Below are 16,647 nucleotides of genomic sequence, written 5' to 3' on the forward strand. Positions count from 1 at the left end.
TTCATTCATTGTGTCTCATTCCCTGTGTCCTGGCTCTAAATTATGAGAAATGAGTGCTTGAATGGTTCCTTGCTAACCCACCAAAGAACATGTTTAAAATATTTTTTTAATTGAATTGGACTACTGAGAATGAACACCTGAAGTACTGAGAAGGAAGGGGAAAAAAACTCCCAGAGAGCACTGCATTTTATCCTGAGCTGACCCTTCAAATAGCATTCCTTTGATATTCTTGAGGGATGAGAAATTAAAAAAAAAAACAACAAACAAATTAAATGTTTTTCTTCACCTTAATTACTCTTTCAAAGCGTTTGAAAGAATGCTTGAAATAGAATAGAAATGTCATATTGAGACATGGTTTGGGATCTTTAAAAGATTCCACATTTGAACTTGTGATTTAAAATCAAAACAGCTATAAAAGTCACCTCCTGCTCCTCCTCCATGTTAGCTGCCGTTGAGATCCAGTTCTCCTCCATAGCAATGGACACCATGTTTTTTACACTTGGTCTGCTCTGCTGCCTTCAGCCCGGGGTCAGATCTGAATGTCCTGGTGCTTCTTCCTCCTCCTCATTCCCTCTCTGCTGACATCGTGATCCCTGTGATGCCAGCTGGTGACCACAGTCTCAATACTCACGGTGTCAGGTGCAGCCCTCCACTGCTGGGTCTCTCCTTTCCTTCCTGAGCTTCCCCAGAGGTGGCTCTGTCAACACTTCTCACAGAATCATGGAATAATCTGGGTTGGAGGGGACCTCTGGAGATGCTCCAGTCCAACCACACCACCAGGGCAGGGTCACCTGGAGCAGGTGGCACAGGAACACATCCAGGTGGGTTTGGAATGCCTCCAGAGAGGGAGACTCCATGAAATCCCTGGCAATCCTTTTATCACAGCTAAAAGAACACCTCCTTATCTCCCACCACAGCTCCTCCCTCCCAGCTGGAATAACCCTCACTCACACAACACCCAAGCTCACAACCTCCATGTCATGTTCAACACCTTCATCTCCTTCACACCAAACACTCCCATCTGGAATGTTGCCAAATCTTACAGATTCCTTGCTGAAATTGCTCCCAAACCTCCTGCCATCTCTTCTTGTAAAACATCTGTTTCTGAGTGACTTTATCTCAGCCTACACAAACTTCTTATCGGTTTTCATGACATACAAGATCCATTCAAAATCCTGCCTATAAAATTCTTCATTTCTGCAGTCACAGAATCACAGAATCATTTAGGTTGGAAAAGACCTCTCCAAGATCAGAAAGTGCAACCTGTCACCAAACACCATCTCATCAAGGAGACCACAGCTCTGAGTGTCACACCCAGTGGTTTATTGAACATTATCAAGGTTGGGGACTTCATCACCTTCCGGGGCATCCCCTTCCAGTGCTTAACCTCTGTGGTTGTGATATTTTGTGAAAATCCCTTTGCTAGGATTTTCTTCTCAGGAGAAGCTGAGAAGGCCTCAGCTTCAAGTGTAAACAATTTGTTATTTGCTACTGTGGAATGCAGCAGGTGCTTTCTCGATTGGTCAGTGTGGGATGTTTCTACTTGGTGGCCAATCGAGGAGGCAGCAGCTCTCAGACTCTCTAGGAGTCACAGAACCTTGTTATTCATTCCTTTCTATTCCTGTTTCGCCTTCTGATGATTCTTTTCTCTCTGTTCTTTGCAGTATAGTTATAGTGTGGTCTTTTTTAATGTAATATATATCATAATATAATAAACCAGCCTTCTGAAATGGAGTCAAGATCTCCCCTTCGCTTCACCAAGTCCAGACTGCCAGAAGACCCACGGCAATAAATGGTGACCCCAGACGTGGCAATAAACCTCCTGTTTTTTTTCTATGTTTTTACATTTGCCCTTACCATGCTCAGCTGATCTGAAGATGTGTCTTGCTCCTGCCTGTCCTGAGGACTGCAAGGTTTGGCCAATCCAGCTCACACCTCTCAATCCATGGAGCAGGAATTGTTTTTACATATGGGAATGGGCAGCAAGTGAAGGTTTAGGGAGACATATAGTCCTTGCTGCCATTCACCTCCTTTCCCTGGCCCCATACTCATCCTAAAACCACAGATCTTCTAAAACATGTTGGAGTTAAAGCAAAGCTTATATAACACTGCAGTGGTCGCTCAGCTCCTCAACTCCACCATTTCCCAGCTTATATCTGATCCTGACCTGGATTCAGATGGGAACACTGCTCCATTCGTGCTGCCTCTCACTCAAAAGCAGATGTGATAAGGAATAGCAAGATTCTTTATTAAGAGGTTTTGCATGCCTTTGAGGAAGCTTGAAAGTGATAGTGTGTTGAAATGGTTGAGTGAATTGCCAGCAGTATGGGAATAGGTCTGGAAAAGTACTGCAAAAAATACCTGGGATTATCTGTGCCGATTTTTTTTTTCCATGGGTTGGCCAAGGGCCACGTTTTTCTGACTTCAGTGCTCACTTTGCCTGAACTTTAAATGGCAAGGGCACCTGCCAAATGTGCTCGTGGGCTCACTGAGGTGTTCGTGGAGGGCAAGTCAGAACTCCCTCCCTGCCAGGCCTCGTGGCCACATCTCAGTGACACAAGATTGGCTTGTGCAGTCAAGAATCGAAGATGACACCTGGTGAATAAGTCTGGTCCTCTAATGCAGAAAGAATGTGAAATGCAAGAGAAACTTGGGAGCAGTTGGTATGGGACAACTTTAAACAGACTTTGATGCAGCTGGGAATGTTCCCAGAAGTAGGACAAAAAGTTCTACCAGACTGTTGTAACTTATTGAAGCAGCTGTAGTGGCCTCATTATTCTTAGGTGCAGTTTTAGTACCAAAAGTTGCTGCAAATGTGTTTCTTCCTAGTAACTCTTGATCAAATATTCTACATTTAGGTCACAGAATCGTTTAGGTTGGAAAAAGCCCTCAAATATCATCCAGTCCAACCATTCCTCCAGCACTGCCAAGGCCACCACTGACCCATGTCCCCAAGTGCCACAGCCACACAGCTTTTAAGTCCCTGCAGGGATGGGGACTCCAGCACTGCCCTGGGCAGCTGTGCTAGGGTTGGACAACCCTGTGGGGATCGAAACCTCTCCTGGCACAGCTTGAGGCCGCTCCCTCTCATCCTGTCCCTTGTTGCCTGGGAGCAGAACCTGAACCACAGCTGGCTACAATCCATTTTCAGGGAGTTGTGCAGAGCCAGAAGGTCCCCCTGAGCCTCCTTTTCTCCAGATTTAGCCTTTCCCAGCTCCTTCAGCCACTCCTCGTGCTCCAGCCCCTTCCCCAGTTTATAACTTTGCAGGTTATTTTTATTATCTGCCAGAGCCCCACTGCTCTCTGGGCTCTGAGGAAGGGTCTCCTCTGCTGTCAGTCCCAGAATCACCCGGTTCAACCCAGCACAGAAACTGGAGGTTAACTGGAATCTGTACACATGATTCCATCAAGTAGCAATGAGTCCTTTTCTAATTCTGACAGCTTTACTGGCTGCACCTGGGTAAAAAAAAAATTAAAAAAATCATGTTTGTTTAAAGAGAAGAACTGGCACAATGTGGCTCTGGGATGAGCATTATGTCTGTTGAGCAAGCAGGTATAATTTCTACATAATTTATTGGTCGGTTGGATTCCAGCAGCGCTCCAAGGCTGGATGGGGAATGCACACACTGGGACATGGACACAGGCAGGCAGCACAGGCCCAGGCCGGCTGGCAGGAACAGACTTGCTCTGATCAGGCGTGAGCACACAGAGTCACCTCTGCTCTCCGGGTGCCACAACGTGAGCCAGCCTCCCTCTGCTGGCTAACAGCCAGGTCATGCTGCATTGCCATCACTGGATCATGGAATCATAGAATCACCAGGGCTGGAAGACCTTCAAGGTCATCCAGCCAACTATCAGCCCAGCGCTGCCACTGTAACACCTAAACCACATCAGTGCCAGGTCCAGAGGCCTCTTAAACACCTCCAGTGATGGTGACTCCTCAAACACCTCCCTGGACAGCCCCTTTCAATGCCTCACAAGCCAAACAGTGAAAATATTTTTTTTTTTTCTGATCTCTAATCTGAATGGTTTGGGTTGCAAGAAACCTTAAAGATCATCCTGTTCCACCTCCTGCCATGCGTGGGGACACCTTCCACTATCCCAGGGTGCTCCAAGCCCCATCCAACCTGGCCTTGAACACTTCCAGGGATCCAGAGGCAGCCACAGCTTCTCTGGGCAACATGAGCCAATTCTTGATCATCACAGCCAAAAGTTTCTTCCTAACATCTAGTCTAAATCTATCTTCCTTCAACTGTCCTTCCAGGCCCTTGTCCCAAGTCCCTCTCCAGCCCTCCTGGAGCCCCTTTAGAAACTGGAAGAGGCTCTAAGAGCTCCAAGGAGCTCTCCAAGTTGCCATTCTCCCTTGTATCCATGCATGGATACTTCAAAGCACATTGTGGATGCTGAGACCCAGCTGAAATCCAGCCCATGCCACAGAAAGCTTGGGGAGCCTGAAGGGCTTACGGTCTCCCCATCTCAGAGCTGTGAAGACAGAAACCTAAGTGATAGTCATAAAATCCTGGAATGGGTTGGGTTGGAAGGGACCTCAAAGCTCATCCCATCCCACTCCCTGCCATGGCAGGGACACCTTTCACTATCCCATGTTGATCCAAACCCGGTTAAACTAGGCCTTGGACACTTCCAGGATTGTCACTACAGCATTTTTATAAAAATCCTTTTGCTAGGCTTTTCTTCTCCTGAGAAGCTGAGAGGGCCTCAGGAACAAATGAAAACAATTATTATCTGCTACTGTAGAATGCAGCAGGTGCTTCCTTGACTGGTTGATCTGAAATGTTTCTACTTGGTGACCAATCAAGGAAGCAGCAGCTCTCAGACTCTCTGAGAGTCACAAGCCTTTGTTATACATTCCTTTCTATTCCTGTCTCACCTTCTGATGCATCTTCCTCTCTGTTCTTTTAATGTAGTTTTTAGTGTGGTCTTTTTAATATAATATATATCATAATATAATAAACCAGCCTGCTGAAACATGGAGTCAAGATTTCTCTGTCTCTTCACCAAGTCCTGGCTGCCCTGAAGACCACATCACCAGGATTGGGTATCCACAATTTCTCAGAGCATGAGACAGAAGACACAGGCAGGTTGAAGGGAAACTTGAGGTTCTGGTGGATCAAGTGATGTGCCCAGCACCAGTTGCTTGGCCATTGGGACAGCAATAGGAGCACGACCTTTGTCCCCTTGGCCCTGATATTTTGATTTATATTTCTGCATTAAAGCAAAGAGAGAGACACAAAACCAATATCTGGCACAATTCCACTGTTTCCAGGTGAGCTGCTTGGAAACAGCCATGGGAAGATTAGCTCTCCCTTCTCCATAGCCCACCTCTCCCTCTGAGCCCTTAAGCACACACAGGATCCTTCTCACACCATCCAGGGCACCAACATCAGTGAAAACACTGGAAAAAGTCAGGCAACAAACTCAATTTCTATGCCCTGCAGGAGGAGGAAGACTGAGGGTAGCACTGGACAACCACAAGCCTGCAGGATGCCGCCAATTTTGGGAGGTTTTGGAGAAAACCAGCAGAGTGATTGAGGGGTTGGTGAGATGAAGGAGGGAGAAAACAAAATGTTGAAAGAACTAAATATACACTGCATGGCCAGCTAATGCCCAAGGGAAAATTCAAGAGCTGGCAGGCAGGAGGGAGCCAAGAGCCAAGGAAGAAGTAGGATCTCCATTGTTGAGAGCTCACAGCCCTTGGAAGTGAACAATGAGGAATGACTGGGAGCCAGGAGATAAGTTAGAATGAGGGGAAACTGAGGAGTGGAGGCACTGCACAGAGAGGTGAAATCAAGTCCTTTCTGGAGCAACAGTTCTGGCAGCAGCCAGGCACCTGGGTCTTGATTTTCTCCTGTAATTTTTATTCTCTAAGTGGTCAAAAATGTTCAGGCTCTAATTCTTCCCAGGCGTGCAGAGGAACAGCTTAATGTAGAGCAAGAGGGTAAAAATAGATGGGATGGGATAAAACTGAGAAAAGGGCAAGTGAGGCCATCTAGATTGGAATAATCTTCAAATGAAGGAGAGGAAGCCCCTTCCCACAGGTTATTTAAAACTAGACTGAGTGGGGAAAAAGAGATTGTTTTGTTTTCTGGTGGGGGAAAGAATCATACTGTGAAGGGAAGAGATTAAAAAATGCCTTGTTTATCTCTCAAAAATTATTTTAAATATATTTAAACTGCCTAAGCCTTATAAATGTCATTTTATACTTAAATGTGCAGTTTGTCCCTCTTCTACATTAATGGGCACAAATTACTTGTAACAAGTGACAGCAATAAAACTCACCTCTTGGCTAAATGTTTGTGTTTCTTCAAAGCAAAATAAGAAGACAGCCATCATTATAGGGAAATAAATCAAAAGAGAGGAGAAAAAGACCTATTGAAGTTCCAAAGGAGAGCCAAAGGAGATCCAATGAAGCAGGGGGGAGAAACCCAAAATCAAAAAAGCAGCAAGAGATGGAAATGCTGTCTTGTGCCCTCAGTTGCTGTAAGGAGCAATTTGGGGGAGTAGAAGATGTGGAAGATAAAGAGAAATCAATCACCAGCACAACCAATAGTTCATAGTGATTGCAGCCAGGCCAAGAACCTGCTGGAGTTTCAGATGTTCAAAAGCAAATACAAATCTTGATCCAAACCCTAGGAGAGTCACAGAGGTGCAGAAATTCCCAGATGAGGGGTACGGCCACCAGAAAGCATCCTCCCATAACAGGCAGGTGGAACCAGCTGGGTTTTCAGCAGAGGAAACCATGGATTGCCAGGTTCTTCTCTTCAAAGGCTCAGTGGGACGCTGACCTGTGGCCTCCTGGTGAATTTATATCAGTCCTCGCCTTCTCTTCTGTATTAATTCAGTTTATGTGCTCCTGCCATGAGCTTCTCAACACAGATCAGAAAGATCTGGAGCTACAGGATGAAATTCAACGCCATTTTCTATTTAAATAGTCATATTTGATGACCTAAATGACCCTTATGTCACCAACAGTATAAATCTCTCTGCAGCCCAAGAAATCAATTAATTTTTAATAGTAATTCATTAAAGAACTGTCAAGGGTTAATGACCTGAGACTCACGTTAGCCAGAAAAACACAAGCCCCCCCTTTTAGTTTGTGCTTAGAGAGACTGAGGGGCTGCCAAGAAAAGAAAAACAGAAGGGGTAAAAAAGGCCTTGTGGTTATTCAGTTCTTACAGAGAAAATCAGAGCAAAAATTCTGGTTTAGACTCCAGCTGGGGTTGTGGTGACAGTGACATCTCTCCCATCAGGGCCTGGGGCAATCCTGGCTCCCTGCCTGGGCAGAACTGCTTAAAATGGACAGGAGTCCCCTCTTTGTGCACAGGAGCATGGATCTTCTTATGGGGTTGATCCACTCAATCTCCTGCTGTCCCTAAATAGCAGCAGAGGCTTTAAGTGGCCGCAGCAAGTTACAGCAGGAAAACCAGAATCCAGCTCTGGTCAGAAAGGAGACCTGTTTGCCTGGGAAATGCCTCAAAAAGGATGGACCCAGAGTCCTGCAAAGCCTCCCAGGAAAACACAAACACAGCCCTTGGAGGCCTTCCAGGGATAACATCTGCATTGCTCAACAGAGTGAAGTACAGCCACCAGCTATGGCTTGTTCCCATCAGAACCTTTCCCTGTAAGCAGAATTCCTGTTTATCACTGGCACCTATGTCTCCCACGTAACCAGCAACACCTCAATTTCCTAGTAAGAAACAAATTTAAAAGGATGACAGAGCTGCTGAAAAAAGACGATCAGTACTAACATCAGTCCTCCAGTACCTCCCTCGTCACTCCTTTTCCCAGTGTTGGTTTAAAAGCTCATAGAGGCACAGAGAGAGGCAGGTTCCACTCACCACAGTGAAGGTAATCCAGGTACATAGCTTTGCTCAGGTCAATAATCCATCCCAGGCCGGGCCTTCCTCGAGCACTGAGAGTGGAGATCAAAAACCAAGCAGAGAATTCCTCTGGCTGCTGCTCCTCAGCCCCGCGAGTGAAGGGTGGGATGCTTCTGCTCAGTCCCTGCCTGCACAGGGAGATGGGCCCCCACCTCCCTTCCTAAATCTTTACATCTCTCCCCTTCCTGCAGCTCTCCCCACTGCCAGGTGCTCCCATGCTCGGCCACTTCTGCAGAGAACAAAGCCAACAGACTCCTCTGCCAAGGGGAGCTGCTTGGAATGGGATTAGGATGAGCAGAAAGGAGCTTAGAGCTGGGCACCATCTGTGGTGACGATGATTAACTAATGAGGTTTTAAAGTTGTGGGGTTTTTTTTTGTCTTGTTCCCCACGTAGGTTTGGTGATGGAGAATTTTGCATCACTGTGAGCAGCAGCCTGACCCAGTGCCTCCTCCTCCTCCTCCTCCTCTGTCCACGTGAATTCCAGCCAGGAGCTGGAGCACAGGAAAAGCTGGCTCCTGGTGGCAAAGGCTTTCTTGCCTTCTCTGATCACCAAGCCCATGTTTTAAGTCTCCAGCCTCTGATATGCAATAATTAAATCAGATTAAGTGAATGCAAAAACCTCTCCCAACCTGAAAAACTCTCATGGATGGCAAAAAGAAAAATTCAGTACCCAGGACAAAGTTTCAAATATTTCATCAGGGACTCTTAAATTGTACTATAAGTTATAAGGAATGACAAAAAAAAAAAAACCCAGAGAGGTGAGGGTGAGTGTTTTTCTTCCTTCACTGGTTTCATGCTTTCAGTGGAGAAGAGGCATCTTCAGATTTAGGTATTTTCCCCACAGTAAGGCCAAGTGCAGACCCCAATGTCCTAATGCCAAGCTCAACACCCTCACCCCAGATGATGCCTCCATGCCAAAACTCGTGTGTTTTCTTAGGCTTCAATTCCACTTGGGCACTGACCTGGCTTCCCAGGGAATGGGCACAGCCCAGAAGCTGTCAGAGCTCCAGGAACCTTCGGACAACTCTCTCAGGGATGCACAGGGTGGGATTGTTGGGGTGTCTGTGCAGGTCAGGTGTTGGATCTATGATCCTTGTGGGTCCTGTCCAGCTCAGGATATTCTGTGATTCCGTGATTCACCCTCAAGAATGACTTCATCACTTCAGGGAATAAGTGAAATTTGAGATTTTTTAGCTCAGATACTGACCTCTGGAATGGACAGCTGGAATTACATGGGATGGATGCATCCTCTCATCGTGCCCCGTCATTTAGGAGGATAAGCACTTTCCAAAATCTTTCTGCATCCTAGAATGAAAACTGACTGTAGCACAGAACAGCCATCACAGAATCCTAGAAGAGTTTGAATTGGGAGGGACCTTAAAGCTTATCTCATTCTACCCTCTGCTATGGTCAGGGACATCTTCCACTATTCCAAGTTGCTCCAAGCCATGGAATAAGTAAGTGGTACTATTCTTTCCAGGGCAGGACAGCCAGCCCTGGAATCCTTGCTTTAGAAGGAGCTGAACCATTTCCCAGGCCCTGTTGACCACATCTCATCCAGGAGGAACATCATCATATGCAAAACACATGCAGTAGAAGCATAAACAGTTCAACGTTTGAGTTTATTCAGTGAATCCTATAATCCTAAATGAGGTGTAGCTGTAAATAAAAAGTCCCAGAAATTCTTACCTACATTCAAGTGCTCCTGTTTCTACTCAGGGGAAACAGGGAAAGCTCTGCCAGCTCTAAATTACCCCTGCAAGTGACTCCTGTCCCTCTAATGACAGACCAGAGGCCGCTTGCAATTATTCAATGATTGTAACCACAGAAAAATCTAAAATTCTGCATGACTGGCCCAAAATAACAGCCCAAAAGACAAGGCCACAGGAACTGTGGTGTAAAAAGATTCTCCCTTGGTGCGTTGAACTCCCACCTCCTTCCTCACCCCATCCCTTCTGAGACTCAAAAAAAGGAGCTGATTTCAGCCATGTGTGAGGATTCTACACATTGCAGGCTGTAACTGCAGGCAGGTGTCATGTTAAATCTCCCAAGGGATTGGTGGCTGTTTATCATCAGAACAGGGGGAATCTCTCCAGCTTTACCCCGTGCAATGTCTTCATCACCTAAAGCTGCACATGATCAGCTTGACCTCACACTGCTGTGGTTGACTGGGTTTTTTTTCCAAAAGGAGATTACACAGAGTTGCTCAGAGTGGGATTTCCAGCACTTTTCTCCTCCGAGACTGTCTCAATAATTAATTGTTTATTATAATTAATTACGTTTTGGCAGCCTCCCTGGACTATTTTACCTCTAAATCTCCATGTAACTTCAAGGCATTAATGAAAATAGACTCACCCACGAAGGTGGCTGAGGAGCTTTTATGAAGTGTTAAGGGAGACTGCAAGGGGGAAAAGGCATTTTGGAAAACATGTTAGGCTTGAAAAAACTCCTGCTGGGACCACTGCTCAGATTCAAGGCTGAACCCCAGTAAAGTCTGCAGGAGAGAGAAACCACCAGAGTGGATAGCTGCTAACACAGATTCCAGCCTTTTTAATAAATTAAAGCTGTAGGTCCCAGCTCCTCGCCACAGTGGCTGTTCAAACCCAATTTCCTCCCCAGATAAGGAGTTCTGTAGGGTCTTGAGCTCAAACACCCAGTGAACATGACACAGCAGCAGGTCTTGCCACAAACCCAGGGAATCCTCTTTTCTAATCCCCTCCTCCCCTACTAAACACCTCCTCGCCCTCAAGGAGAAATTTAGCAGAAGACAGGAGAAATTTGCTGAGTGATATACAGGGAGAACCTAATCCCTTTGACTCCCATAAACTCCTCCTTATGTTTGGATATGATTAGCACCTGTTTCTAATCCATTATTGAAAGGTTTTACACTTAACAGTGAAATTGCCAAGGCTGTTGGGTCTCACTTAGAAAAACAAAGCGTGGTACAACAGGGAGTATTTTGAGGAAATCGTTTAGTCCCTGTTCCCATAGGAATATGAGCCAGCACCTCATTTCCAGGTGATGTTTAACCTCCTCCAGTATTTTCCTCTTCTGAAAGGGCCTCACTTTCTCCCTATGGAATTATTTTCCATGTAGTGAAAGGACCTCAGTCCCAGCCTCCCAGAGGTGCTCATCAAGAGGTGACTGTGCTGCCCAGGAAAAGAGAATGAGCCTAGACCTCCCTGTGTCAGTTATCAGTTTCTGCTCTCTACCAAAATAATTTCCAGAGAAAATTAAGTTCTCGCTGTATGCATGGTGACACATCAGAATTGTACAATTTTAGGCAGACTGCACTTAAGGACTGCTTTGCTCAGATGATCCCAATGGTGTGGGACCAGCTTCTAGGAGGTCTAAAAGCCTGGGTGTTACCAAGACTGTCCTGATCTAGTTGAAAAAGTGCCTGTTTGTTGCAGGAGGTTGGACTTTTTGAACCTTAAAGGTCCCTTCCAACCCAAACCATTCCATGGTTCTATTCTATAGGACTGCATGAGGAGAGTCAAGAAACTTGAGAAATGCAGCTGCAGGCAGACTCCTCTTTGCCATTGAGACTGAAGTTATTTCTTTGCCAAATCTCTCCTCTTTGCTCACCAAACACACATCCTGCTTCAGCCTTGCAGGGTCACTTGAGAAAGCTCTTCATTTGCTCTGGAATTTTACAAAAATAGAAACACCTGAAAACCAAACAAGCCTGAAAACTGTGTTTTGTCCTGAAATGCAGCTGTATTAATGCATTAAGCTATGAAAAAAGGGGGGTTGGGCACTGAACAGGCCCCCCAGGGAATGGCCAGGGCCCCAAGGCTGCCAGAGCTCCAGGAGGGTTTGGACAATGCTCTGGGGCACAGAGTGGGTCAGAAGTAAGAGGCCAAAAGCCTCTTGTCTCAAAACACCAATTGTGTGGAGGTTTGACAGGCAGGATAGTGACATTGCCTTGCTTTGGTCCATCCTAGATGTAAGAGACAACTGTGGAATGCTCAAGCATCTTCCAGACCTCACCTCCTGCCTGGGCCCCTCTTTAAAACCAATCCCAGGCTCCCCACAGTGGTTCGAGCAGAACCTTATCAGCAAAAGCTCTTCTGGGTGAGCCTGAAGGAGAGCTGGAGCTTTGCCAGCCTTGGCTGCGCTCATCTCACCTGGAGAGCAGCATCTGCCATCTCCTCAGGGCTCCATCTCTTGGTGCTGGGACAGGAGCAGCAGATGCACAGGGTGACATCCCTGCCCTGACCGTGCTCTCAGTGTGGTGGGCTCTGAGATCAGGGTCTCACCTTGCTGTTGGGAGCCAGCTGAGCCTTGCTGGGCTGAGGATAAATCTCTGGCCTTGCCACAGTTGCACCTGCAATGGGCAATGCAGTTCAGGACTGCAGTTTTTCACCTTCCAAGGCGCAGGAGATGCAAGGGTGCGCTGCACGACACAAGCAGAGGAGAGGAGAGACCTTCTGTCCTAATCCCCTTGGGCCCAAAATTGGTCTAAGAGAGAAGTAACTGCTTTATATGCTGAGGCATTAATGGATTAGCACTAAGAGCATTAGGGACTTGATTAATGATGCAACCTCCACGCCCCCGCCCGCCACGTCGCTGGCCTTTAAAGGGCTCCATCCTTGCCTGGTCCTTGTGCCTTCCAGTACTCATTTCTCATCTTATAGAGTCTCAGGATCATGAAATGGTTTGGGTTGGAAGGGATCTTCAAGTTCATCTCTTTCCAAACCCCTGCCATGGGCAGGGACACCTTCCACTATTCCAGGTTGCTCCAAGCCCCGTCCAATCTGGCCTTGGACACTTCTAGGGATCCAGGAGCAGCCACAGATTTTCTGGGCACCCTTTGCCAGGGCCTTCCCACCCTCACAGGGAGGAATTATTCCCAATACCACATCTTTTCCTGCCCTCCGGCAGTTTGAAGCCATTTTTCCTTGCCCTGTCACTCCATGCGTTTGTAAAAATTCCCTCTCCACCTTTCCTGTGGGTTCCCTTCAGGTACTGGAAGGCCTCAATTAGATCATCCCTAATCTGCAGCTGCACTCAAATACAGCTCTGTGCCAGCCTGGTATTTCCCATTCTCCTCAGGTGATACAATTTCCCAGCAGGAATCAACTTCTTTGGCTGGTTGCTGTAGCCATAACCCAACATTTCCACTCTGAGGCCTTGCCTTCAGTCCAGAGGGAATTTCTGCAAAGCAGAGCTTTTCATGGCTCATTTTCCTTTTCCACAATTTCAACTGCATAGCCTGAATTCATCCAGCCAAGCTGTAGGTATTTACAGAGTAGATGGAGATCTTCCTTAGGGAAGATATTTGCTGGGAAAAACTCAGGATGTGCAGGGCAGGTGGAGGTGGGAGAAGTGTGGAAATCTCTGTATTCTGAGGAATGATGCAACTTCCTTAAATCTGAAACCGAAGATCTGGCCTGTCATGTCAACACATAACTTTCCCACTCATCCAGGAGCTGCTTGTTTGAACACTTTAATATCCGAAATACAATGATGGAAATGATGAGTAGGAAGTTTAAAGCTCTGGTGCTCTCCTGGCTGTGCCACAGGCTGGGAATGCTTTAGCAAATCCTCTAAACCTGAGACACAAGCTCTTATTTCATCTCACCTGATCAGCAGCCATGGTTAACCAGAGGATAGCAGTGGAAGACACCTTTGGGAATGCTGGAGCATGTCTTGTGTTCTCTGGGATTGTCCCACAAATGACCACAGGAGGCTGGAAAAGGTGAGGTGGGTAATAATCTCAGAATTTTTGTAATAATTGTAATAATGGTAATAATCTCAGATAAAACCACAACAGAATTTTTGGTTTAGAGATGATGGGTGATGACAACCAAGATTTGCTCACTCCAGCATTTTCATACTTCAGTTTTTAGGAGGAGATGATGATACAGGACAGGAAGGTGACATCTCTACCAGGAAACCAATCAGAGCTTGGGGAAATTTTCTGGTCCTGACGACAATTGTCAGGGCTGGCAATGCCCACAGTGTTAAACTTCCTCCAAAATGAAGTGGATGCTTCCTGCCTGGGATCAGGGATGGGCTTTGGTACCAGTTTGGGCCAGACCTGGGATTGTGGTCAAACAGCTTTTACAGACCAGTTCACCCAGTGCTTGTCCCTGACTGTTCTTCTCAGCATCATCATTTTGCTGGATTCAGAGAGCAGAAAAAGCTGGAGGTTAAAGGAAAGCCAGGAACATGATGGAGAGGGTGGAGAACCTTGAGGAAAAGGAAATCTGGCTCTGGTCAGGCCCTCAAGTGCTGGAGGGGATGTGAATCAGGGTAGAAACGCTTCCCCAAGGAAATGACACTGTGTGCAAAGTGGAGGTTCCTTCCCTACCCACCACCCAACTCTGGTCCTCTTGGAAAAACTTTCAGGGGATGAGATTTAGATTTAATCACAACTGTGGGAGGTGACAACTCCAGGGAAAGTGGCTTGCATTTCTCCTGGCTTTGCTGAAAAGAGAAATGTCTTAAAACTCCCTAACATGACAAAGTTACAGGATGCACCGTGTGTCCTTTTGGGATTCAAAATCCACTCTCCCAGCTACTTCACTCTGCTCTTCCCAGGCATTCTCTCAATTTTTTTCCCCTCCCTTTCACTTTTCTTTCACCTTCAGGAATGAATTTGTTTTCTTTTTCCCTGGAAGTAGCCAAGAGAGGGAGTCTATAATTTTCTAATGGGGCTCCAGATCTTTGCTCTGTCTTCCCAAAAGCCTCTTGCAGAGCCTGAAGACCCCTCCCAAGCACAAATGGTGGCACTATAACCAATTTGGGGATCTTCAGTGCTGTCCTCTACAACAGCAGTAAGGAAGATATAAAGCTCCTTGAGGATATGGAGGACTGATCTTGTGTGGTTCAGCATGAGCTGTTTGCCCATTGTGTCTCCCAAAGTGAGGGGAAGTGGGGAGAGCAGACAGGAAAGATGCCTCCAGAGAGGCTTTACATAAAAGTGTGGGGTGTTCAGCCCCAAAATCCAGGCCATAGCAGGTAGAGGGGGTTTGGAATGAGATGGTCTCTAAGGCTCCTTCCAACCCAGAATTAACTAGGCTGGAAAACACCTTTGAGATCATCGAGTTCCTCCTGTGACCAAACACTACCTTGTCAACCGGATCATGGCACAGAGTGCCACATCCAGTCTTTTCTTAAACACCTCCAGGGACAGTCACTCCACCACCTCCCAGGGCAGCCCATTCCAATGCCCAATCACCATTTCCATGAAGAAATTCCTAACGTCCAACCTAAACCTCCCCTGGTGCAGCTTCAGTCTGTGTCCTCTTGTCCTAAACCCAAACCATTCAGTGTTGTTTCAGAGAGGAAGTGTAAACACAGGCAGAAAAGTTCCATGGCAGGCTGAGAGTGGCCCCAGGCTGGGATAAGCCCAGGAGGGAAGGGTTTGTTGGAGCTGTGGTTGCTGGGGACACCAGGAGCAGTCATGCTCTGGGTGAAGTGTCTGGGAGCACAGCCCGGCAGAACGAGTCTGGTGGGGTTGCTGGTGTGCTCACACTGGTATGAAATCCTGCCCTCACCCTACCTCCCAGTGAGCTGTGAAGAGCTTCCCTGTGTTGTAATAGGGATGACAACATCCATCTGTGCCCTGCCAAGCAGGGATCTGAGAGAGGCAGGGAAAACATCCCCGTGGTGCTGAGCTGGAGGGGTCCTGCCCACGGCCCCTGCACACCTCTGGGTACCTGTGGTTTGTGCAGGAAGGAGCTCTACTCAACACACACACACACACCTCCCATACAGAGCTCTGTGACGATTTGCTCCTGGGTAAACTGACTCCTTAACTCCAGCCTTGTGCTCAGGTCTTGGGTTTTATCCAGCTCCTTTCCTTGTCCCAGCCTTTTCAGACTACATTCATACCACGTCAGAACTGACAAATTAAATAAAAGCCCTGAGACTTCAGCCCGCTGTATGGCAGTAAAAAATATTGCTACTGATTTTACTTGTATCTTGTATTGCTTTGGACTTACAGATATTCTTGGGCATCAGGTCTGGATACAGATTCTCCATCACAGTAGCATTGATCTCATCAGATTGAAGATGAAGGTACTACTGTGGCTTTATGTCATAAAAATAAATCCAGAATTCAACCTCTCACATAGTGCTGATTATTACATTCATGTTGGGCATTACAGTCAGTCCAGAGGACAGAAATTGGCTCTGCTGAGTGGAGTTGGCAGAAGCCTGGCCATGCCATTGCTGCAAATCCCAGTGCAGATGGATTCTTCCCAGAGAACGAGGCTTGCATTTGCATTTTTTTCCCAGAAAGCAAGGCTTGCCTTTGGACTTTTTCTCTTCCAAGCCCCATGTCTTGATCTGCTGGGCCTCCACCCTTGGTGCTGTACAAATGTCACCACCTTGCCCAGCTCTGACTCTCCACTGAAGTGGTCCCAACTCTTTAATGAGAGGTGGGATGATTTTTGATGGAGCATTTTCTACTCTCTTCCAGTAGTGATCCCCAAGGATCATCAGGAATGCACTGGCAATTTTAAGGAATGAATTAACCCTAGAGTGTGTCCGTGCCTGTGCATGGATAACCTGACTGCTGACTTGAGTCACTGGGAACTTTGGCTACCTCTAAACCCAGTGCCAAATCCCTGGCAGGGTTTCGGCATGACCTTGCACCACTCTCAGGAACAAATCCCAGGTGTGGATCAGGAGTCAGCACAGGTCCACCCTGTTTTGAAGGCTGAACTTGACAGGATGGACATGTCCAAACCATGTCAGTTGCGTGAAGTCCCAGAGAATGGAAGAGGCACTGTT

General features: G+C 46.8%; 1 protein-coding gene across 1 annotated transcript in view; it reads right to left on the reverse strand.

The window, feature by feature from the left end:
• RP1L1 (RP1 like 1) overlaps nt 1–8,142 on the reverse strand; it is a 45,668-nt gene extending 37,526 nt beyond the window's left edge. Inside the window, exon 1 of the mRNA XM_038130532.1 lies at nt 7,857–8,142. The gene's annotated coding sequence lies outside the window, so the exon portion shown is untranslated. The remainder of the gene's footprint in view (nt 1–7,856) is intronic.
• Nucleotides 8,143–16,647: the final 8,505 nt, after the last annotated feature.

Source organism: Motacilla alba, chromosome 3 (assembly GCF_015832195.1).
Source record: "Motacilla alba alba isolate MOTALB_02 chromosome 3, Motacilla_alba_V1.0_pri, whole genome shotgun sequence".
Lineage (NCBI taxonomy): Eukaryota > Metazoa > Chordata > Aves > Passeriformes > Motacillidae > Motacilla > Motacilla alba.